We start from the raw sequence: 26,336 nt of genomic DNA on the forward strand, positions 1-26,336 counted from the left end.
AGACCATACCGGGCCTGCGCTGTGCGCTCTTGATGACATCAGCGGGATCAAGGACACGGCAACGCAGGCGCAGTGGTTTTCTGACTTTAAAGTCAGAAATTCCAGAAGTCAACCGGAGGCGGGGCCGGAGCATCGGTAAGTGGCTGCGCGGGCACAGGATGTCTGTGGGGGACCATTAGAAGCCCCGGGTAAGTTCCGCTCATTTTCCCCCGACCCCCCTACAGTATCCCTTTAAGGAATTGTCTGTGCTGCATGAGGAATTGTCTGTGCAGCATGAGGAATCGTGCGTGCAGCATGAGGAATTGTGTGTGCAGCATGATGAATTGTGTGTGCAGCATTAAGGAATTGTCTGTGCAGCATGAGGAATTGTCTGTGCAGCATGAGGTATTGTGCGCGCAGCATGAGGAATTGTGCGCGCAGCATGCGGTATTGTGTGCGCAATATGAGGTATTGTGCGCGCAGCATGAGGAAATGTGTGCACACGCAGCATGAGGTAGTGTGCGCGCAGCATGAGGAATTGTGTGCGCAGCTTGAGGAATTGTGTGCGCAGCATAAGAAATTGTGTGCGCAGCTTGAGAAATAGTGCGCGCATCATGAGGTATTGTGTGCGCAGCATGTGGAATTGTGTGCGGAGCATGAGGAATTGTGTGCGCAGCATGAGGAATTGTGTGCGCAGCATGAGGAATTGTGCACGCAGCATGAGGAATTGTGTGCAAAGCATGAGGTATTGTGCGGGCAGCATGAGGAATTGTGTAAGCAGCATGAGGAACTGTGTGTGCAGCATGAGGAACTGTGTGCGCAGCATGAGGAATTGTGCGCGCAGCATGAGGAATTGTGCGCGCAGCATGAGGAATTGTGCGCTCAGCATGAGGAATTGTGCACACAGCATGAGGAATTGTGTGCGCAGCATGAGGAACTGTGTGCGCAGCATGAGGAACTGTGTGCGCAGCATGAGGAATTGTGTGCGCAGCATGAGGAATTGTGCACGCAGCATGAGGAATTGTGCGCGCAGCATGAGGAATTGTGCGCGCAGCATGAGGAATTGTGTGCGCAGCATGAGGAATTGTGCGCGCAGCATGAGGAATTGTGTGCGCAGCATGAGGAATTGTGTGTGCAGCATAAGGACAGCATGAGGAATTGTGCGCTCAGCATGAGGAATTGTGCACACAGCATGGGGAATTGTGTGCACAGCATGAGGAACTGTGTGCGCAGCATGAGGAACTGTGTGCGCAGCATGAGGAATTGTGTGCGCAGCATGAGGAATTGTGCACGCAGCATGAGGAATTGTGCGCGCAGCATGAGGAATTGTGTGCGCAGCATGAGGAATTGTGTGCGCAGCATGAGGAATTGTGCGCGCAGCATGAGGAATTGTGTGCGCAGCATGAGGTATTGTGTGCGCAGCACAAGGACAGCATGAGGAATTGTGCGCTCAGCATGAGGAATTGTGCGCTCAGCATGTGGTATTGTGCGCTCAGCATGAGGTATTGTGCGCGCAGCATGAGAAATTGTGCGCGCAGCATGAGGAATAGTGCACGCAGCATGAGCAATTGTGTACGCAGCATGAGGAATTGTGCGCTCAGCATGAGGAATTGTCTTTGCAGCATGAGGAATTGTCTGTGCAGCATGATGAATTGTGTGCACAGCATCAGGACTTGTGAACGCAGCATGAGGAATTGTGTGCGCAGCATGAGGAATTGTGTGCGCAGATTGAGGAATAGTGCACGCAGCATGAGCAATTGTGTACGGAGCATGAGGAATTGTGCGCTCAGCATGAGGAATTGTCTTTGCAGCATGAGGAATTGTCTGTGCAGCATGATGAATTGTGTGCACAGCATCAGGACTTGTGAACGCAGCATGAGGAATTGTGTGCGCAGCATGAGGAATTGTGTGCGCAGATTGAGGAATTGTGTGCGCAGCATGAGGTATTGTGTGCGCAGCATGAGAAATTGTGTGCGCAGCTTGAGGAATTGTGTGCGTAGCATGAGGTATTGTGTGCGCAGCATGAGAAATTGTGCGCACAGCATGAGGAATTGTGTGCGCAGCATGAGGTATTGTGTGCGTAGCATGAGGAATTGTCTGTGCAGTATGAGGAATTGTGCACACAGCATGAGGTATTGTTTGTGCAGCATGAGGAATTGTGTGCGCAGTATGAGGAATTGTGCGAGTAGCATAAGCAATTGTCCGAATTGATGAATTGTGTGCGTAACATGAGGAATTGTGTGCGCAGCATGAAGAATTGTGTGCGCAGCATGAGGAATTGTGTCGCAGCATGAGGAATTGTGTGCGCAGCATGAGGAATTGTGTGCGCAGCATGAGGAATTGTGTCGCAGCATGAGGAATTGTGTGCACAGCATGAGGAATTGTGTGCGCAGCATGAGGAATTGTGCACACAGCATGAGGCATTGTGCACGCAGCATGAGGTATTGTGTGCGCAGCATGAGGAATTGTTGGTCTTGCTGTGCCAAACCTATTTTCAATTATTAATAAAGTAAATGTTCCCATTGTGTGAAGCTATGAGCTTGGAGGAAAATTTGAAGTTCAACCAGTTTGAGCTGGTTTGCCTTTTGGGGAAAGATGAGCTATGTAACCAAATGGCTTCTCGGCAGGGAAGCTAGCCACGTGTGACTTTCTCTACTGACACAGGATGTGGGGGGAAGGTTACTGTACTCAGTAAGAGAGAGGGAAATTGACATCTATTGTGCATTTACCCAAGACTGACAGGAACTGTGCACGACCATGCGAAAGTCGATGGCGCTAGCGCACGACTTTTCCGTAATGTTCGTCACATGCGCAGCATGAGAAATTGTGCGCACAGCATGAGGAATTGTGTGCGCAGCATGAGGTATTGTGTGCGCAGCATGAGGAATTGTGTGCGCAGCATGAGGAATTGTCTGTGCAGCATGAGGAATTGTGCACACAGCATGAGGTATTGTCTGTGCAGCATGAGGAATTGTGTGCACAGTATGAGGAATTGTGCGAGTAGCATAAGCAATTGTCTGAATTGATGAATTGTGTGCGTAACATGAGGAATTGTGTGCGCAGCATGAAGAATTGTGTGCGCAGCATGAGGTATTGTGTCGCAGCATGAGGAATTGTGTGCGCAGCATGAGGAATTGTGCACGCAGCATGAGGAATTGTGCACGCAGCATGAGGTATTGTGTGCGCAGCATGAGGAATTGTGCGCGCAGCATGAGGAATTGTGTGCGCAGCATGAGAAATTGTGCGCACAGCATGAGGAATTGTGCACGCAGCATGAGGTATTGTGTGCGCAGCATGAGGAATTGTGCGCGCAGCATGAGGAATTGTGCGTGCAGTATGATGAATTGTGTGCTCAGCATGAGGAATTGTCTTTGCAGCATGAGGAATTGTCTGTGCAGCATGAGGAATTGTGCACGCAGATTGAGGAATTGTGCGCACAGCATAAGAAATTGTGTGCGTAGCTTGAGGAATAGTGCGCGCAGCATGAGGTGCAGCATGTGGAATTGTGTGCGCAGCATATGGAATTGTGTGCGCAGCATGTGGAATTGTGTGCGCAGCATGAGGAATTGTGCGCGCAGCATGAGGAATTGTGCGCGCAGCATGAGGAATTGTGCGTGCAGCATGAGGAATTGTGCGCGCAGCATGAGGAATTGTGCACGCAGCATGGGGTTGTGTGCGCAGCATAAGGACAGCATGAGGAATTGTGCGCTCAGCATGAGGAATTGTGCGCTCAGCGTGTGGTATTGTGCGCTCAGCATGAGGTATTGTGCGCGCAGCATGAGAAATTGTGCGCGCAGCATGAGAAATAGTGCACGCAGCATGAGCAATTGTGTACGCAGCATGAGGAATTGTGCGCTCAGCATGAGGAATTGTCTTTGCAGCATGAGGAATTGTGTGCGCAGCATGAGGAATTGTGTGCGCAGATTGAGGAATTGTGTGCGCAGCATGAGGTATTGTGTGCGCAGCATGAGAAATTGTGTGCGCAGCATGAGGACTTGTCTGTGCAGCATGAGGTATTGTGTGCGCAGCATGTGGAATTGTGTGCGTAGCATGAGGAATTGTCTGTGCAGCATGAGGTATTGTGTGCGCAGCATGAGGAATTGTCTGTGCAGCATGGGGAATTGTGCACACAGCATGAGGTATTGTCTGTGCAGCATGAGGAATTGTGTGCGCAGTATGAGGAATTGTGCGAGTAGCATAAGCAATTGTCTGAATTGATGAATTGTGTGCGTAACATGAGGAATTGTGTGCGCAGCATGAAGAATTGTGTGCGCAGCATGAGGAATTGTGTGCGCAGCATGAGGAATTGTGCACACAGCATGAGGAATTGTGCGCGCAGCATGAGGAATTGTGCGCAGCATGAGGAATTGTGCGCGCAGCATGAGGAATTGTGCGTGCAGCATGAGGAATTGTGCGCGCAGCATGAGGAATTGTCTGTGCAGCATGAGGAATTGTGCACACAGCATGAGGACTTGTGCGCGCAGTATGATGAATTGTGTGCACTGCATCAGGAATTGTCTGTGCAGCATGAGGAATTGTCTGTGCAGCATGAGGAATTGTGCGCGCAGATTGAGGAATTGTGCGCACAGCATAAGAAATTGTGTGCGTAGCTTGAGGAATAGTGCGCGCAGCATGAGGTGATGTGTGCGCAGCATGTGGAATTGTGTGCGCAGCATGTGGAATTGTGTGCGCAGCATGAGGAATTGTGAGCGCAGCATGAGGACTTGTGTGCGCAGCATGAGGTATTGTGCTTGCAGCATGAGGAAATGTGCACGCAGCATGAGCTATTGTGTGCGCAGCATGAGGAGTTGTGTGCGCAGCATGAAGGAATTGTGTGCGCAGCATGAAGGAATTGTGTGCGCAGCATGAGGCATTGTGCTTGCATCATGAGCTATTGTGCACGCAGCATGAGGTATTGTGTGCGCAGCATGCGGAATTGTACACACAGCATGAGGAATTGTGTGCGCAGCATGCAGCATGAGGTATTGAGCGCGCAGCATGAGGAATTTTGTGTGCAGCATGTGGCATGAGCTATTGTGTGCGTAGCATGCAGCATAAGGAATTGTGCGCGCAGCATGTAGAACTGTGATGCGTGATGAACGGGATCAGAGCTGCAAATTATTATTATTATTGCCATAGGCAGTAAGCCATCTCCCGCTGGAAGGCTCTGAAGATCTCTTACCCCCGGAAGGGTCGGCATCTTCTGTGCACACGCAGGGAGCACCCGCACTGCAAGTGCCAGCATCAACCAGAAGTGTACTGTGCAGGCACAGTACGCTCCAGATGATCTGGGTGCACCCCGCGCATTCACAGAAGACGCCGACCCTTCCAGGTCTGCCAGGGGGACCCGGAGAGTACTGGAGCTGCGGTGAGGGACACATGTGACTTGTAGGGGCTGGAAGAAGCCCCAGGTAAGTAAAAATAGTTTTTCTTATCTCACCTCGGGAGTCCTTCCTAGAAGTCTGTGTGTCCCTCACTGCATCTCCAGACTTTCCTGGGCCTCTGTCAGTCCAGTAGTGAATCGCCGACCCATCTCAGCAAGGGACAAACAGACTCCTAGGGGCTGGAAGAAGCCCCAGGTACGCATTATACACTTTTATCACCCAGCATATCCATAAGAGCCCTGAACACACATCCAGTTTTGATTGAACAATCTTACCACCTACATGTAGCAAGAGAGCTTAAAGAGAAACTCCAACCTAGAATTGAACTTTATCCCAATCAGTAGCTGATACCCCCTTTTACATGAAAAATCTATTGCATTTCACAAACAGACCATCAGGGGGCGCTGTATGACTGATATTGTGGTGAAACCCCTCCCACAGGAAGCTCTGGGTACAGCGGTACTCTGGGCAAACTGCCACAATGTAACAATGTTCACAGACAGGAATTAGCTGTTTACAGCTGTCTCGTAACAGCCAAAACAGCTAGGAGCAGCTACATAACCTGCCCACAGTAACAATGTCACCATGTAATACATGTCAGAATGTGAATCTGGGAGAGGAAAGATTTTACAATGAGCAAACACTGACTAAATCATTTATACATAATTATGGTAAAAAAATGAAGCACTTTTTTTACTACATTATTTTCACTGGAGTTCCTCTTTAACGACACAATCTGTTCAAAGTATCTAAAGTAAGCCGTGACTTTACATAAATGAAAAAACAAATGCTTGGATGGGGAAACCTCTGGATCCTAATGAGGCTTCCCCATCATTCTCCAGCAGCCGGATTGAGTGCTGGGTCTCCCAAATGAAGCAAAACAATAACAGTGGCTTTGGTTTCACACTTGTGCAGCAGAGCGGACTCGATCGGGCTCGGCTTTTTCCGCTACAGCCTGAGTGGGAAAACACTACTGCACATGCATGCACCGCCAACAAGCGCCAACAGGGGGATTTTCAGGGGAGCCAGCGCTGGATAGAGTCAGATAAAGAAAAAAAAGTGTTTGATAATCAGTGTATTTGAAGCAGTAATACAAACTGCTTGCTATTTGTAACACAGTTCATTTTATTTCTTTTCTGGCAGGTTATTATGAAGTGGTCACTATGGGAGGGAGGTGTGGCTAAACTGAGTCACCTGAGTGGCCATGGGCACTTTGCTTACTTGGGTTGGTACTGTGGCATTGTGGGATACAGTGAGGGGAAGGGGAGGGCATAGAAGATAATACATTAACCAAAAAGCATTATTTTTCTGTTAATCACTAAAGCCATTGTATTCAGCAGCAATGACTGGCAATCAGATAGTAAATGTGCTAAAAAATATATAATATATGGTTAATAATTTCAGCCACATCCAGATCTGGTGTGTGGCTGCTGGACATCTAAAGCCATCTGCTAATTCATAAGGCGCAGTGTGTTCAGAATGTGCAGAGTTCACACTAGATATGCGCAGTGTGATTAATGTCACACTCATGACTTGCATTGCAGGGTCTATTGCAGTGACTGGAGCGGAGGGGAGCCATTCATCAACATGGCTGTCAGGAAAAATGTGTGCTGCAGGAGCTATCTGCAGAGGAACACGCAGCAGGCGTAGGAAAGCCCAGAGGAAAGCATGGGTGCTTACTGTTGGCTTGATTCACTAAAGTGTGATAACTGCTGTGATCACGTGATACATGCTATCACAGCAGTTATCACGTGATAGCTACTATAACATATCATAGCACTTATCACGTGATAACTGCTGTGAGAGCATGTATCACGTGATCACAGCAGTTATCACACTTTAGTGAATCAAGCCATCACATATCATAGCACTTATTATTATTATTATTTATTGTATTTATAAAGCGCCAACATATTACGCAGCGCTGATCACTTATCACGTGATAACTGCTGTGAGAGCACTTATCACGCTTTAGTGAATCAAGCCCAATGGATTGCACACACATTTGCGCGTGCAAAGCTTTTAGGCGTGATAACTGAGTTATCACGCTTTTGTGAATCAAGCCCTGTGTGTCCACTCCGCATCAGTAGTGTACATAGCTTGAATGCAGTGGCCTAGCTGAGGGACTATGGGCCCCAGTGGATGTTGTACATTGGGCCCCTCTAAGCACTTTATACATAACAATTGACGTGGAGAACCACACTCTGCATGAGGTGTAATGCTGGGCATACCCGGCTGCTCGATTAGCCGGCGGATCGACTCCCGCCGCGTCCCCGCCGCTGTGCGGATCGATTCCCGCTCGTCCCCGCGGGTGCTTCCTTATCTTCCGCTCGATTCCCCGCTATTGTCCGCCCGCGGGGATCGAGTGGGGAGTCGATCCGGCGAGTCATCGGACCTGTCGGAAATTATCAATCGAGCCATCAGCGGCTCGATTGATAAGGGCGCATGGACCCGTGTATGCCCAGCATAAGCAGCAGCAGGGAACAATGATTAACATGGTTCAAAGCTTTCAAAGAAATGATCACTACTAGAATAGGACAAATAAAGAGCTAATACAGATGTTGGGGTGGGGGGCTCTGCTGGTGGGTCCATTTGGTCCAAGGAACCCGGTGTGGTCCCAACCTCTGCATCCCTTGTTACTACGCCACTGCGTTAGGGCCGGCTCACACAAACATTAGACGTGGCAGTTGCTGCATTTCTCGATAAAAAACGATGTCCATTCAAATGAATGACGGTAATGACTTTTACTGCTGTTTGCATAAACGCTGTGCTTGATCCCGTTGTCTGTTCTCATTCTACCGAATGTCGGGAACCGATGCCAAATGCTTTTTTGTTCGGTTGTAGAAAAGTGTTTAGCATCAGATAATCGAGACGTCCCTGAGCTCCCATGTCAACCAGCCCTAGATGTATTAATACATCCCTGTGTCTGCGTGAGTTTCCTCCGGACACTCCAGTTTCCTACCACATCCCAAAAACATAAAGATAAGTTAACTGTCCTCCCCTAAATTGGCTCTAGACTACAATAGACATTTGACTATGGCAGGGATTGGATTGTGAGCTCCTCTGAGGGACAGGTAAGTGACGACAATATACTTTGTAAAGCACTGCAGAAGATGTTGGCGCTGTATAAATACTAGAAAATATTAAATAATAATGTGTGTGTTGACTTGGTTATACGGCTTGTTTCCGCCAGGGGTGATTGACAGCATTCCCCCGCATGCAACGGATGGTGGGCAGCAAAAAATGGCCTCACGCATGTGAGTCCCATGATTCAGATGCATCCTCGCATTAGAGTGTCAGCGTGTGTCTTGGAGACCAGTGGAAACGGGCCCATAGATGATAGGTCAGTACTTTCTAAACACAGTCAAGTCTCAGTCCACACTATGATGTACCATCGGCAGCAGATAGCATATCAAATACCGCCGCATCCCCTCTGGTGGTCCAAAAGAGCTCACTCTATCAGCGGAATAGGGGTCTGGAATTTTCTTGCTATCTGCTAATTATTGTGCAGGTTGGGAATGGCTGTTGCCAGAGCCCCTTCTAGACTTTTTGCTGCCTGAGGAAAACTTCTGAGGATGCGACCCCCCCCCCCCCCCCCCTCAGTATAGGTAGGTAGCCAGGTATAGGTGCCCCCAGTATTGGTAGCTAGGTACAGTTGCCCCCAGTATAGGTTAGCCAGGTACAGTTGCTCCCAGTATAGGTTAGCCAGGAACTCTCTTCACTTCCTGTTTCTGCCTGGTGCTGCCCATAGACTTCTGCCGCCTGAGGAAGTCGCCTCACTTGGCATCATGGGTGGACCGGGCTTGGCTGTTGCGCTATTGCTACACATGGCTGAAATACACAATTTGTGTGCAGGAGAGAGATGAGATGGAGCCAGCACTGCAATTCGGGTAATTTATTCAGTCAATAAAAACAGAGGCACTTACAGTCAGCAAGGTCGGATGCAGAGCGGAAAGGTGGGCGCCAGGTCTATATCCCCCTGCGGACGTCCGTTTCGCGCCGCTGGCGCTTGTTCACCGCAATGGGGAGATAGGGGGATATAGACCTGGGGCCCACCTTTCCGCTCTGCATCCGACCTTGCTGACTGTAAGTGCTTCTGTTTTTATTGACTGAATAAATTACCCGAATTGCAGTGCTGGCTCCGTCTCATCTCTCTCCTCCACACAAGTTTGCCTGCTGCCATATAGCCTGTGCACGCTCTTAAAGGGAATTACTTTGCCACAGTCTTATGCTAGGAGTCGAGTCCAGTCCCCTGTTGTAGTTTTGAGAGTGCTGGAGTCTCATCTCCTCTACCTTCTACCAACGAAATACACAATTTGCCTGACCAGCCAATTTCTTTGAATTATGAAAAAATGACACGAGTTGCACAGGTGTACTGAGGTCAGGAAATGCCGTCCATAAAGACTTATAAAATTTAGAAATATTCGGGGAGCTGGTACTTTATTATTATTTAGTATAGCCAACAAATTCCGCAGCGCTGTACAGAGTATATTGTCTTGTCACTTAAAGGATACCCGAGGTGACATGTGACATGATGAGATAGACATGTTTATGTACAGTGTCTAGCACACAAATAACTAGGCTGTGTTCCTTTTTTTCTTTCTGTGCCTGAAAGAGTTAAATATCAGGTATGTAAGTGGCTGACTCAGTCCTGACTCAGACAGGAAGTGACTACAGCGTGACCCTCACTGATAAGAAATTCCTGTTTTTATCTCTACCTTGCTCTCAGAAGCCATTTTCTGCTAGGAAAGTGTTTTATAGTTGGAATTTCTTATCAGTGATGTCACACTGTAGTCACTTCCTGTCTGAGTCAGGACTGAGCCAGCCACTTACATACCTGATATTTAACTCTTTCAGGCAAAGAAAGAAAAAAAGGAACACAGCATAGGTATTTGTGTGCTAGGCACTGTACATAAACATGTCTATCTCATCATGTCACATGTCAGTTCGGGTATCCTTTAACTTTTCCTCAGAGGGGCACACAAGCTAATCCCTACCATAGTCATATGTCTATGTATGTATTGTGTAGTGTATGTATCATAGTCTAGGGCCAATTTAGGAGGAAGCTAATTAACTTATCTGTATGTTTTAGGATGAAACCCACACAGACACAGGCGAAGCAGGTAATCTCGGCGCTGAAGCTGGACGCTGTCATAGCAGCAATGCTATGATGCACACCTCGCAGAAGAGTAATTCGGGGATCCAAATTACACTTCCCTCCGAGTTACTACAACTTGGCTGAGGGGGGATTTAACGCAGCTGGGGAGTTTAGTGGCTGGAGGGAGAGCTGTCTGGGAGGGTATACATATGAGATACAAACTCCTTGCAGTTAATGCCCTGGCTGGGATTCAAACCAGGGACCCAGTGCTGCAAGGCAAGGGTGCTAACCACTACACCGCCGTGCTACCCTGGTACTTTACAGAGATTCTGTATAGAGATATGCTGAAATTCAGCATCCTACAGAGATTTCCTGAGATGTGGTCCTCTGTAGAGATTCAGTGAGATAAGTTACTCTACAGATACTGACTGGTATTTAGCATTCAACAGAGATTCAATGAGATTCGCTACTCTATAGAGATTTCCTGAGATTTGTTAAGCCTCCTACACACGCTCGTTGGAAAATGAATGATGAACAATCAACGAATGATAATTGTGCAAAATTGTCACTGAAAACGCTCAAAAAACACAGACAGACCATGATTATCATGCATGTAGACCGATCCAACCTCACGGATCCATTCAGATGATAATTGGTGGTAATCGGTAGAAGTCACAGATATCAGACCAAGATAAACAATCATTCAATTCAAAACTTTTGTGCTACGTACTTCTGGATCCTCAGTTTTAAACTACGCTAAAAATCCATCAGTAGACTGTCATTGTGCTGTCATTGCCTTCAAATGTGTTGTGTTGTCGTCAGTTATGCATCACATTATCTTTGGGAATAGTTTGTTTATGAACTATGGTTATCAAGTGTGTGTATGTAGCTTTACTTTTCAGAAAATTGGTCTTCTTCAGAGATTCACTAAGACTTAGCACCTGAGAGATTCACTGAGATTTGGCACTTGCAAGATTCACTGAGATTTGGCACTTGCAAGATTCACTGAGACTTAGCACCTGAGAAATTCACTGAGATTTGGCACTTGCAAGATTCACTGAGATTTGGCACTTGCAAGATTCGCTGAGATTTGGCACTTGAGAGATTCACTGAGACTTAGCACCTAAGAGATTCACTGAGATTTGGCACTTGAAAGATTCACAGAGATTTGGCCGATGAGAGATTCACTGAGATTTGGCTGATGAGAGATTCACTGAGATTTGGCCGATGAGAGATTCACTGAGATTTGGCACCTGAGAGATTCACTGAGACTTGGCCCTTGAGAGATTCACTAAGATTTGGCACCTTTCAGATATTCACTGAGACTTGACCCCTGAGAGATTCACTGAGATTTGGCACCTGAGAGATTCACTGAGACTTGACCCCTGAGAGATTCACTGTGAATTGGCACCTTTCAGAGATTCACTGAGACTTGACCCCTGAGAGATTCACTGTGATTTGGCACCTTTCAGAGATTCACTGAGATTTGACCCCTGAGAGATTCACAGAGATTTGGCACCTTTCAGAGATTCACTGAGACTTGGCCCTTGAGAGATTTACTGAGATTTGGCACCTTTCAGAGATTCACTGAGATTTGGTACACTTTTGAGATTTAATGTTATTGGTACCGTACCCTGCATAGATTCGCTAATATTTGTTACTAGGATTTACTGACATTTGGTTGCCAAGGAAAATTGGATTTGAAGCTTTTAAATCAGTCCTGACAGTCATTACAATAAAGTAATCTGACCAGTAATATAATATGTTGACAGGTAAATTAAGGAAATCATAAACGGGTCAATACAGGCCCAATTATGCTAATTATGGATTAGTCTCTAATCCCAGAAACCACATTACCCTATTTGATTTTGATCAGATTGCAGCATACATTTGATGGAAAATCAATTGTAGTGCTCCCTGCAATACAAAACTGTACAGCAGCTGCTAGATGACTCACCGCTCGATCACCTAAACATTACAGCCACCCCACCCCTCATTCCTCCTGGTTTTGATTGATCAGATGTGTATCGATCAACAGGAGGACAATGAAGAGATAAACAGCACATCTGACCAAGGTATATGGTTTCCTTGAATGTAGGTTCCCGGTTCACGCTATGTGCGTGGCGGAATGCAGCTCAGTGTGTGCAGCACATTAAAGTGCACAGGTTATTTTCATAGCGTGAACAATCGCTATGTAACGTGGCCATTTTTCGCACACATTATCCATAAACCCCATATAGGATAATGAGATTTTCTATTATTACGGCACAGAGATGTGATCATGTCCCTACCATAGTATGGACAGTGAGTTCACATACGTTCTAACGCAACGTGTATAGTGTGAAGGCATCCTTATGGTTACATTATACGATCTGCCACCAGATCGACCATTAGATCCCTCTCTGATCAAACAGGTATCTATTGCCTGCATTATATTACATGCAGGCTTTTGCCAATCTGGTGTAAATGAAAATATCCCACCATTTATATAACAACCATTACGATTATTACTATTATGCATTTATGTAGCACTGCTATTTTTACGCAGCACTTTAAAGAAGAACTCCAGTGAAAATAATGTACTAAAAAAAGTGCTTTATTTTTACAATAATTATGTATAGATGATTTAGTTAGTGTTTGCCCATTGAAAAATCTTTCCCTGATTTACATTCTGACATTTACCACATGGTGACATTTTTACTGCTGGCCGGTGATGTCAGTGGAAGGAGATGCTGCTGGCTTTTTTTGGCAGTTGGAAACAGCTGTTATTTCCCACAATGCAATACCATGGTCCTGACATCACATTGTGGGAGGGGTTTAACCACAATATCAGCCATACAGAGCCCCCTGGTGATCCGTTTGTGAAAAGGAATAGATTTCTCATGGGAAAGGGGGTATCAGCTACTGATTGGGATGAAGTTCAGTTCTTGATTACGGTTTCTCGTTAAAAAAAAATACAATTAATATTTCAAGTCATTAACTGTTCCCCTAACAGAAGCTCACAATCTAATGTCTCTTTCCCGGTGTCCTGCATCACCTCACAGGCTCCTAGTAGCTTTCTGTGCATGGAAGCCGGAGTGTCAGCTGACACTGAGCCGCACTGAGTCATGTGACACGCCAACTTGTGTGCACGGACGCCGAAAGCAGCTAGGAGCCCGTGAGGCGATGCAGGACGTCGCTGGAGGATCGGTGGAGGCTCGGCGAGTATTTTGTGGCTGGGCAAACCCCCAGAACACCGCCCTAAAAAGGTACCCGTTGTCTACTCTGACAGGCATGCCGGTTAGTTGGGACTTCCAGTTGCCTGAATTCCAGATAACAGGGACTCTGCTGTATTTGTACTTGTATTACTTGATGTCCTGATCATACAGTCACTTGAACTTCTTGTGTATATATGTTCCCCAATATTTACTTTGTACATCTCTACAGAATATGTTGGCACTATATAAATAAATAATAATGATATTTTAGAAGGAAACTAGATTGCCGGAGGAAACCCACATAAATGCGGGGAGAACATGCAACAAGCATCAATGCAAATGTATGTCTCATTGGCTGGAATGGTGACTAAGCAGTTAACACTCATGTCTTGCAGCACAAGAGTCCCAGGTTACACTCCTGTCGGAGACACCACCTGCATGGAGTTTGTATATCTGTCCCTCGGGAGGGTCGTTAGATGGTGAGCCTCTCTTGGGGACAGTTAGTGACATAATCATGTGTAACGTGCTCTGTAAGGCACTGCAGCGAATGTGTCAGTACTATGCCAATACATCATGCATTCTTTTATTCTTTCATTCGCAAAGCAAATAATTATAATAATAACAATATATGGGCTCTATAAATAAAGGGTAATGATGACAATGCTGGTTTATAAATAAAGACTAATAAATCCTGCAGAATATATAACCGAAAACCATATATATATACTGTATATACATATACAGTAGAATCCCTTTATAAGAAAAATCCAAGGGACCGGAAAAAGTAGCTTACTATATCAAAAGTATACTATATAAGAATTGGTCATTCACTGTATATTTATACAGACACATTTTGCTACGGACAGAGTTTACTATATCCAGAGATTTACTATAGCAGAGTTTACTATAACAAGATTCTAATATATATATATGCCACAAGCCTCCACATCACACTTATGAATAGTGCACATTTGAAGTCACCCATCCTGTTTGCATGTTATACACTAAACATCTATTCTATATGGTTACCGGTTGCCACAACCAGCACCCCACTGATCTGCCCCTTGGGTGGGCAATGCCAGGGGCTGCACCAGGTATTTGGAACCCTGCCATGGCATGATTAACCCTTGAGGCACCTCTAGGCACAGACACACGCCAGCCCACCTGGGTAAACCTGCAGCAACTCCCGGCACTGGCGGGGCACCCTTTGGACGCCGCATACCTGATGCCAGCCACACACACGTTTCAACGGCAATCGTTCAATGACATAATAAATCCAGTAAAACAATCACATCGAATCAAAACTGAAGTGACGAGGACGATCAACTAATTGTTATCGTATCATGTCAGTGATAAAACAATTTAGGTCTCTTTAACTGAAATGTATCATTTTTAAAATCATTCTACATTCTTCTGACAGTCATTTTTTTTTTATAAATCAATAGTTTAAAAAGATTGTGTTGAAATCTATACATGTGTGGGTAGCTTAAGTCTCGTACAACTGTCAAACGCAGGCAGATGAGCATCCAGTCTGTTCCCAACTGTTTAGCATCTTGCCCGGTACAACTTTGCACCAACAGACAGAGACAGAGTAAAACTCTCTGCAACAAGAGCTGCCAATCCCCCCCCCCCCCCCCCCTTTTTTCACCGCAGCTGTCAGAAGAATATTAGATTGATTGATCTGGCTGATCTAACGACTCCAGGAACCCATCACTTCCACTGCAAATTCAATGCTATGTGTGCTGCTGGCACTCGCCATCTCTCTGGCACTGGATGGCTGGATATAAAAACATTCTGAAAAAAATAAACAATCAAAAAGGGGGAATACTGTCTGGGGTTCCCCCTGTGAGCAATCCAAAAAAAGAAGGGAAAAAAGGCAATCAAAAAAAAATAAAGAATATATAAAAATAGCTACCCTGTAATTGTTTAGCCAGAGAGTGAAAAGGGAGGGTGGTGGGGGACTTACCTGGATGTGATCAATAGTACATTAACCTCTTGTGCCTGCAGGAGTGCTTCCCCTCTGAAGTGATGCAGTGCTGTGTGACTGTGTGAACATATTCCATGCTATTTAAAACATTCTCATCCCCTACAGTCCAGGCCAGCAAACTGTAGCTCTCTCTCTCTTCTCTCTGTTCTCTCCCTCTCTCTCTCTCCCTCCCTATCTTCCATTCTCTCCACCCCTTTATCATCCATCTCCCTTAAAGGGGTCCATCCTTATAAGGACATGGCTGAAAAAAAATGTCTGCAGATCAGTGGATGCAGCAAGTGGCCCCGGGAAGAATTCTCTCACTGAATGAGAAATGCCATCACATGTAACCATTGCTTGAATGAAAGTGCTAAATACCTGGACTGGCCGAGAAGGGATTTTATTCACCGGGGGGCTTCCAGGGGGGAGAGAATGCATTTTATTTAGCAAGGAATGAGGAGCTGTGTTTACTCAGGGCAGTTTCTAGGCTACATAGCTCCCAGGCCGAGGGTGTTAAAATTTCCACCCCCCAGATTTGAGCACGCTGTTCTGATGCAGTAGCCAGAGGTGCTCACCAGTATGAGTGGCCAGATGTGATACCCTTTATAGGTAGCCAGAGGAGCCCCCAGTATTCGTTAGACGTAGCACTCCCAGTATAGGTAGCCAGAAAGGACTCCCGGTATTGGTAGCCAGAGGAGTCCCTTGTATTAGGTAGCCCGATACAGCCAGGGCCGGATTTGAACTTTTTGCTGCCCAAGGCCCACTATGACCAGCTGCCCCCGGACCAACAGCATCCTAAACTACCCCCCCCCCCCCCCCCCCCCCCCCCCCACACACACACACACACACACACACACACACACACACACACACACACACACACACACACACACACACACACACACACACACACACACACACACACACACACACACACACACACACACACACACACACACACACACACACGGCAGGGATTAGATTGTAGGGTCCTCTGAGGACAGTAAGTGACATGATGGAAGGGATTAGATTGTAAACTCCTCGGCGGGCGGCACATTTGGTGAGTGACAGGCAGCTCAGAGAACACTAGTGCCTGTTTGCTGCCCCTTCATCCCTTGAGTGCCAGATCCGGCTGTCGGTAGACGCCCACTGCCATGTTTAAACTCTGTGTTGCAGGACAAATGTTCGGCACACTAACTGCTAATGCCACCCTGCTGCCCACAGCCCGCCCCTTGCTTTCCTGGTGCCATGGCCTAAGTGGCCTTGCCAGAAATCCGGCCATGGTTGGAGGAGGAGGTCTCCCCTCCTCCGTGGCCAGCCACATGGCTAATTAATATTCACTGCACTCTGGTGACTCGTGGTGGGACTGTAGTGTTGTCTGGATCATGAACGAATAGTTCATTTGATCCGGATCTTTTTTGTGAGTCGAATCATCCGAATCATCACAATGAAAGATTCGGTTCACAGTGGATGTCTGTCTGGAAGAAACAGGAACATACAGAATGTACAGTGCAGGGAAAGTCCTTTCCTGCTAGTCATTTCACCCAGTCTGCTTCCCTAGTAAAATGATTCAAATGAATCGGTTCAAAGATCCAGATCTTTTCAATGATCTGATTCAAATGATCGGCATCCTTAAAAAGATCCGGACTTCCTATCACTAACCTGGAGCGGGTGCTTTGAGAGCGTCTGGTTCAGATGGACGTTTGGAGGCATCGCGTTTGTTGGCGTGGCGGTGGCGATGCGTTCGGGCTTTCAGCAGAGTTCGAATTGCGTTCAGATGCAGTCGCGTTTTTCTTCCCCTAGGGGGACATTACCCGTCGCGGTTAACCGCCCCTGGAAGTTACATGTAGTTTCCAGGGTCTCATTGAACGCCAGCGAAAATCAGGACCCGAACGCCGCGTACGTGTAAACGCGCGTGAAAGCTTGGTACAAACGCTCCCATTCACTTGAATGGGAGCGTTTAAGGGCTGATTCAAACGGACGACAGGGGGCGTTCAGGCGGCTGGGAAGCTGCTGCGTCATGTGACGTCTAGTTCGGGGCGGCGGTACGGCGATTGTCGGCTTCGCGTCGCGATTGGCGTTCTCGTCCCCGCAGGGGGACATGAAGCCGCGCGGCTAGCCGGCCCTGGACACCGCATGCTGCTTCTAGGGCCGGCCGAAATGTCACGTTAAATCGGGATCGGAACGCCGCGTTTGCGCAATCGACGCCAATCGACGGTAACCGCGCAATGCTAATCGCTCCCATTCACTTGAATGGGAGCGTTTAGCCAACGAGTCCCGAACGCTTGGCGGTAAACGCTGCCAAGCGTCCGTGTGAACCAGCCCTAACGCCAAGCCCCGAACGCTGGCGGTAAACGCTCCGCAAGCGTCCGTCTGAACCAACGCAGCTCAATCTGACGTCCAACTTCAACACCGCCATGCGTTGTGTTAGGGGCACGTTATGCGACCATAACGTTCCCTAAAACGCAACGTCTTGGTGGGAAAGTAGCCTAAAGTTAAAAAATGTAACAAAAAAATATTTCTTGTTCTTAGTTTACCATTGAAGATCCCCAACTCGCAGACACTTGCTATACTACTGTATAGTAAGCCTCAGCAAAGCATTTTTAAAGGGGAACTCCGGCAGCACATTTAAAGTACACCTGTACTAAGAGTGCTATGGAGGCTGCCATATTTAAAAACTCAGTTGCTTTTTTAAACGTAATCAGTTGTCTGGCAGTTCTGCTGATCTCTTTGGCTGCAGTAACCTCTGATTTACACACCTGAAGCAAGCATGCAGACACATCTGATCTGCATGCTTGTTCAGGTTCTATAGTTAAAAGTATCAGAGGCAGAGCATAAGCAAGACAGCCAGGCAATCTGCATGGTTTAAAAGGAAATAAATGTCAGCTTCTATTTCCACTCAGTTCAGATGTGCTGTGCTTTAACTTTCTCGCAGCCCTGCCTGAGTTGTCTAGTTTTAGATAACTCGTGGCAGGGCATGCACTGCCGACTAAACTCAGCTGCCTAATGCAGTCATGCAGAGTGGCCGGCAAGGAGCTGTCATAGTTACCTATCCGGACAGCTGATTAGCTTTCTTCTCCTCTTCTCCACCCGGGGCAACGCTGCACTCCCGACATCCAGTTGTGAGTCCTGATCACATGATACGAGTCGACGTGTCATCAGCCGATGGTGGAAGAGGGGTGATAGAAGAATCTTTTACATCACCTCTTTTCCACCACCCAGCGGCGCTGCAACGCTGACACCATCCTCTGGGTCCTGATCACATGTAATACCATGTGATCGGAACCCAGAAGACATGTCGGGACTGCAGCGCTGCTGCATGTGGAAGCAAGGAGAAGCCAGTCCAACCGTCTGGACAGGTTACTATGACAGCTCCCTGCCACTCTGCATAGCCTGCCAGGTTGAGGGAGGCACATTTTTTGTTGTTATGTTTCTATTTAACTTAAATAAGTACCACTATACCCATTTTACTTGGTCGGGGGGGGGGGGGGTGGCAGGCATCACTAAAGGGGACCCCACCATGAACCCCCCGGGCTCCTACCTTCTCCTGAGCACCGGAGATGAAGAACAGTCCCTCGTCCTAAATATAGACGAGGGCTTTGGGGGACTGGCACTATAACACAATGAGGATGTTGTTCACTCAATGCTCCTATTCTTGCCCACTTGATGCAGACATCCTGAGAAACCCAGCCATGCTTTTGGTCGACAAGCTGCTCAAAGTCGATCACATGTCGATTGATCCAACTTTTGCGGGCAATAGACCTCTGACAGGTTCGGTTAAACTAATCAGCAAAGTTCAGAAGATCGATCCATCTATGGCCAGCCTAAGGCCAGTGTCACAAGAGTGAAAACAAGCATGAAAACAGAGATACTGTATATTGCAGCTACAGATCGCTAATTATACAATACAATACAATAACATTTCTATAGCGCTTTTCTCCCATAGGACTCAAAGCGCTTAGGCTCTCTCAGATTCAGTAATTAGTAGGATGAAGTATTCACACAACAAAAGTTATATTTCTGCAAATGCCAGACTGAACAGGTGGGTTTTCAGTCTGGATTTAAACACGTCCAGGGATGGGGCTGTCCTGATCTGTGTCCTGATCTGTTGAGGTAAGGAGTTCCAAAACGTAGGGGCAGCATGACAGAAGGCTCTGGGACCAAAAGTTTCCAAGTGGACTCTGGGTATGACTAGATTATTAGAACCTGTGGATCTGAGAATGCGGGGATTGCTACGCAGCTGTAACATATCTTTCATGTATCCAGGGCCTAGATTATTCAGTGATTTAAATGTCAGTAGGCCGATCTTGAATAGGACCCTCCATTCTATAGGTAGCCAGTGAAGGGAATGCAGGACTGGCATTATGTGGCAGTGACGGGGTTGGTTGGTTAGCAGTCTGGCAGCAGTATTCTGTATCAGCTGTAGGCGGTACAAGACCTTTTTTGGAAGGCCAGTGTAGAGAGCATTGCAGTAGTCCAGTCGGGATGTGATGAAGGCGTGGACTAAGGTTGGCAGATCTTCTGGGGGTATGAGGTGCTTGATTTTTGCAATGTTCTTCAGGTGAAAATAGGATGATTTCACCACAGCAGAGATTTGAGTTCTGAAGTTTAAATCCCCATCAATTAGAACTCCCAGGCTACGCACATGATCAGAGCTGCGTAGATCCGTGCCTCCTATTCCCAGTGGTGAAGACTGCAAGTTAAGTTGTTTTGATATCATGCTCTGCCCTCCAATCAGAAGGACTTCAGTTTTGTCTGCATTTAGTTTCAGCCAGTTGTCATTCATCCATTGCTGTAGTTCACGTAAGCAGGCAATGATTTCCTGCTGCAATGCTTTTCTGTAGGGGAGTAACAGCCAGCTACAAATCTCTCTATTGAAACAGCTATTTGAAAGTGAATCAGTTGGCGACTGTCACTATGAGAAGCAATTGCAGCAGGAAGTCACTAGGAATGATTGATTTACACTAGGCATTTTTTTTCTTGTGTTTTAAAGCTCCACTCCAGAAACCAAAGTGCCTAGAGATACATAGTTTATTTTCATTTGTGTAGGAGCTCCTTGATTAGTACATAAGCAATGACCAGTATTTTTTGTCTCAAAACTTCAGAGGGTTATTAGATCTACGGAGAGGATCATCGGAAGACTCCTCTTCTCATTCGGCCTCTTCCACAGCTCTAGACTGCGCTCAAGAACATTAAAGAGAATCTGTATTGTTAAAATCGCACAAAAGTAAACATACCAGTGCGTTAGGGGACATCTCCTATTACCCTCTGTCACAATTTCGCCGCTCCTCGCCGCATTAAAAGTGGTTAAAAACAGTTTTAAAAAGTTTGTTTATAAACAAACAAAATGGCCACCAAAACAGGAAGTAGGTTGATGTACAGTATGTCCACACATAGAAAATACATTCATACACAAGCAGGCTGTATACAGCCTTCCTTTTTAATCTCAAGAGATCATTTGTGTGTTTCTTTCCCCCTGCAGCTATCTTCCACTGAAGTGTCAGGCTGTGTCTTCCTGCAGAGTGCAGACAGCTCTGCCTGTATGTAATTCCTCAGTATGTGAAAGCCCAGCCAGCTCAGAGGAGGATTTATCCAGATTGTAAAAGATAATAGAGCAGAGAGAACCTGCCATAATCTAAATAACACACAGGCATTGTGCAGAGGGGCCTGGAGGGGGGAGATGCATCACAGAACCACAACACTGAAGAACTTGGCAGCCTTCCAGACACAGGCTGACAAGTCTGACAAGAGAGAGATAAGTTGATTTATTACAGAGATGGTGATAGTAGAACGTGCTGCAGTAAGCCAAAACACATTAGAATAGCTTTTGGAACTTGTAGAATGATAAAAAACAGGATGCAATTTTTGTTACGGAGTCTCTTTAAGATTACCAACGGCCCCTCACACCCCGGCCACTGCTTCTTCAGTCGGCTACCATCAGGCCGCAGGTTTCGGGTCATCTCCACCAGCACTTCGAGGCTTAGGAACTCCTTTTTTCCCTTTGCTGTCAATCTCTTGAACTCTCTTCAGGCCGACCCAGATCATTCCCTCCCTCCTTCCTTTGGCTGTGACCTTCGGATCGATAGACTGTCTAGTGGACTGTGGAACACTGTGTTAATACTTGCACCCTGCTGTCACTCTTGTTGTCACTTCTGTGTATGCTAAATGTATTATCTTATTTCTTATTCCTTTTCTGAGCAATTGTATGTGCCAAACACAATTCCGGGCACCAACCAGTTGTGCTTGGCGATTATTATTATTTAGTATTTATATAGCGCTGACATCTTGCGCAGCGCTGACTAACTGTAGAAGGTTTCTTTGCAATCTTTCAAAACTTAGTTTCTTTTCAGGCATGATTCAGAACTGGATCATGACTTTCTGGATAGGAACCATTGGTGGTTCTGATTCTGTTCTGTATCATGCATGAAGAAAAAAGTTAAAGGAAAACTGTAGTGAGAGGGGTATGGAGGGGGGTCATGGAAAGGGAGGGAGGAATCATGTCGACCCCCTTCCCCGCAGTGTCACCCATCTCCTCCCACCCAGTGGCAATTATACCTGGCTACCTATACTGGGGACACCTATACTGGGGCACCTATACCTGGCTACCTATACTGGGGTACCTATACCTGGCTACCTATACTGGGGGAGCCTATACCTGGCTACCTATACTGGGGACACCTATACTGGGGCACCTATACCTGGCTACCTATACTGGGGTACCTATACCTGGCTACCTATACTGGGGGAGCCTATACCTGGCTACCTATACTGGGGACACCTATACTGGCTAACTATACTGGGGACACCTATACCTGGCTACCTATACTGGGGGAGCCTATACCTGGCTACCTATACTGGGGACACCTATACTGGCTAACTATACTGGGGCACCTATACCTGGCTACCTATACTGGGGCACCTATACCTGGCTAATTATACTGGGGACACCTATACTGGCTAACTATACTGGGGCACCTATACCTGGCTACCTATACTGGGGCACCTATACCTGGCTACCTATACTGGGGCACCTATACCTGGCTACCTATACTGGGGCACCTATACCTGGCTAACTATACTGGGGACACCTATACTGGCTAACTATACTGGGGCACCTATACCTGGCTACCTATACTGGGGCACCTATACCTGGCTACCTATACTGGGGCACCTATACCTGGCTAACTATACTGGGGACACCTATACTGGCTAACTATACTGGGGCACCTATACCTGGCTACCTATACTGGGGCACCTATACCTGGCTACCTATACTGGGGCACCTATACCTGGCTAACTATACTGGGGACACCTATACTGGCTAACTATACTGGGGCACCTATACCTGGCTACCTATACTGCGGCACCTATACCTGGCTACCTATACTGGGGCACCTATACCTGGCTAACTATACTGGGGACACCTATACTGGCTAACTATACTGGGGCACCTATACCTGGCTACCTATACTGCGGCACCTATACCTGGCTACCTATACTGGGGCACCTATACCTGGCTAACTATACTGGGGACACCTATACTGGCTAACTATACTGGGGTACCTATACCTGGCTACTTATACTGGGGCACCTATACCTGGCTAACTATACTGGGGACACCTATACTGGCTAACTATACTGGGGACACCTATACCTGGCTACTTATACTGGGGCGCCTATACCTGGCTACCTATACTGGGGGAGCCTATACCTGGCTACCTATACTGGGGACACCTATACCTGGCTAACTATACAGGGGACACCTATTCCTGGCTACCTATACTGGGGCTACTGCAGCCAAACAAATCAACAGGGCTGTTCGGCAACCGGTTTAAAATGAAATAAATAAAAACAAGCTACGCATTCTTCTCACTACAGTTGTCTTTTAAAGTTTCGAAACAAAATCTTGTACAGTTAGTCATTAAAAGTATCATCTAAACCACTTTTGTTATCTTCGGATTCTCTTTATGACTAACACCGGACCACACACAACAGTACTGGGCATGTGACAATCTGCTCCTAGTGGCTTAAAGAGGAACCGTAGAGAAATAGAACCCGGCCAGCAGATGCAGCAAGTGGAGGCGGACTGGACGGGAAACACGGCACTTGTGTGGTAAGGCCTGCTCTGCATTACGCACATCACTTACACTGTACTACACTGCCTAAAGGAGGGGGCCATAGGAGTGAGGAAAGAAAGGTCCCCCTACTGGTGTGGGATTGGTAATGTGTATGAGGGGAGGCTGGAGGGAGGTGACATTATGGGATACCGGCCACACCGAGTGACACAAACCCCAGTGACGCCTCTGCATCTCAACAGTACGATCATCCTTTGGCGCACTGTTCCAGTACTGGGCACCTCTAAGGCTGGGTTTCCACGAGGGTGTGGAGTCAGCCGTGGCACCGGTGCTAATGGGAATTCGCATCTGAATTGCTATGCACGGCTATGGTGATTCAGATGAGTTTTAATTACTCCCCCCCACCACCCACCACTATCGGAAGTCAGTCTTTCATGTCACGCCCCCTTGTCCCTCATTTCCTTTCCATTGAATGGTACACACTTCCAGGCTATAACTGTATGGTGCCTTTTTAAAGCACAAAAAGGATTAGTGCTCTGAACTGTCACCCTGGATCAATAAAATCTGCACCTTAATTAATGACTTCTGGAAAAGATATAAGTATTGAGGATTAGCACTTCACTAGGCTTACAGTATGCACCCAGCTTCTACAGCTACTACTCAGAGGCTTCCAAAGTATTCAGACTATTTCTGGACCTCCTGACAAACATCCCACTTGAGCTGCTGATAAAGCGCTGCCAGGACTACCAATCATCAGTATGCCAGAAAAAGACAAACCTTTAACAACACAGTCAATTTCATTAGTTTGACTCCACTAGACAATGTCATTAGGAGAATTTGATTGGATACATACTAGAAAATAATTGCTTGTAAGGGAAATTGGGGAGAATCATGTGATTGATTTGTAAGTCTCTGACTGGCAGCCTGCAGCCACTTCTATCACTTCCAGATTAAGTCTACGCAGCATAAGTGACATGTGACAATGAAGAGCCAATCAGAGATTCCCATCACACTGTTCACATGCTTCTTCATCACAGATACACTGACATAAAATGAGGGCCTAAGCAAGGTACCAGTTTAGGCTCCCACTGTTTGCTGTCTGGACCCTGGTAGAGTAGAAGACTGTACAGTGACCAGACGACATAGGTTAACCTGGACAGTCCTGAAATTAGGGTCCATGTCCCAGGGCCCCCGAAAGTTGAAAAAATGTCCTGGCCTCAAATTGAATATCACGGCCAATGTCTTGAAATTTCCATGCTCATAAACAATTGCCTGTTTAATTATCCTCATAGTACTTTGGAGCAACACTATTTTTGATATGTCTCTGTGTCCATGCTTTGCTTAGCAACGTGCAGCGCAGTGACGTGTTGTGCGTGACCACGCACAGCAAAACTTTCTGGAACACTTAGTGCCGCCCTTTACTATATTTAAAAGGATTTGATACCTCACTCGTGCCCAGCCTCCATCAAAATAGCAGTACGCTGTGAGAGTGTAAGGCCCGCCCCAAACACGGCACTGCACTGCTCAGAACCTGCACACCAACTCGACAAGTGTAAATTTTCATTATTTAGCAGATACACCATTCTCTTACTCTTGAGCACTGATGCAATTTATTTGTGGTTAAGCAACTTAGGTTACAGGAGAGCATTGACCCCACTGTTGTTTATCACTCATTTATTTTGATTTTAAGCATTAATTTATTATGGTCATCATGATTGCCTTAACACCTAAACATTATGCTGAAATATTTATTATTAACTCATGTTTTTTTCAGTGAATGACTGTTATTATGATGTTATTTAGCATTGCTGAATTATTGATTAATCACAATTAGATTCATGAATTATTGATGTACCACTAATTGGGTTATCGATTACAAAGTAATTTATTGCTTACTGTTCTGTGTCATATACCCCAACAACCCCCCCCCAGCCCAGGTTGGGCCCAGAAAAATCTGGTCACTGTAGAGACAGGAATTAGAGCAGGCGGTAGGTGGCCAGGTCCATGGACACTCACAAGGCCCTCAGAATCTGCCTTGTGGATAATCTGTCAGCATAATGGCTACAAAGGATAAAAAGTACAATGAAGCATAGCTTGATGAGTGGTACTATACAATCCTGTAACGTGTTTTACAGAACACATTGCTAACCTGCAGGCTAACACCTCTTTACAGACTCAGCCTTGAACTGCTGCCTGAGGGGTCAAGTTCCTATGCCTGCTGGAGGTCAGTCCTCATATACTGTATGTGTACAAGCTTTAGGATTCATCAGACCAAGCTATGTTTTCCAGTCTTCAGCCATCCAGGTTTGTTGAGCATGTGCCCACCGCACCACAGAGCCACACATCACTGCAATCCAAACAGCAATGCTGCAATGTGCTCAGGCCCTAAAATGCTTTTCTGCTCACCACAGTTTTAAAGAACAGTTATCTGACTTATTTTAGAGTTTCTGTCAGCTCAATCCAGTCTGGCCATTCTCCTATGAATTTTCCCATCAGCAAGACATTTCCCTCCACAGCACTGCTCCTCTTTTTCACACCATTCAGGGTAGATTCCAGTAACTGTTGGTTGTGAGAATCCCAGATCAACAGTTACAGAAATACTATGGTCAGAACAACCCCCCCCCCCCCCCCCCCCAT

General features: G+C 46.6%; 1 protein-coding gene across 2 annotated transcripts in view; it reads right to left on the reverse strand.

The window, feature by feature from the left end:
• PNCK (pregnancy up-regulated nonubiquitous CaM kinase) overlaps nucleotides 1-26,336 on the reverse strand; it is a 352,192-nt gene that overhangs the window by 161,501 nt on the left and 164,355 nt on the right. Inside the window, exon 1 of one of the 2 annotated variants that reach the window (XM_068248355.1) lies at nucleotides 15,625-15,807. The exons of the other annotated variant lie outside the window; for it this stretch is intronic. The gene's annotated coding sequence lies outside the window, so the exon portion shown is untranslated. Of the gene's footprint in view, nucleotides 1-15,624; nucleotides 15,808-26,336 lie in introns of those variants that run through there. 2 annotated transcript variants of the gene reach the window in all.

Source organism: Hyperolius riggenbachi, chromosome 8 (genome assembly GCF_040937935.1).
Source record: "Hyperolius riggenbachi isolate aHypRig1 chromosome 8, aHypRig1.pri, whole genome shotgun sequence".
Classification (NCBI taxonomy): Eukaryota; Metazoa; Chordata; class Amphibia; order Anura; family Hyperoliidae; genus Hyperolius; species Hyperolius riggenbachi.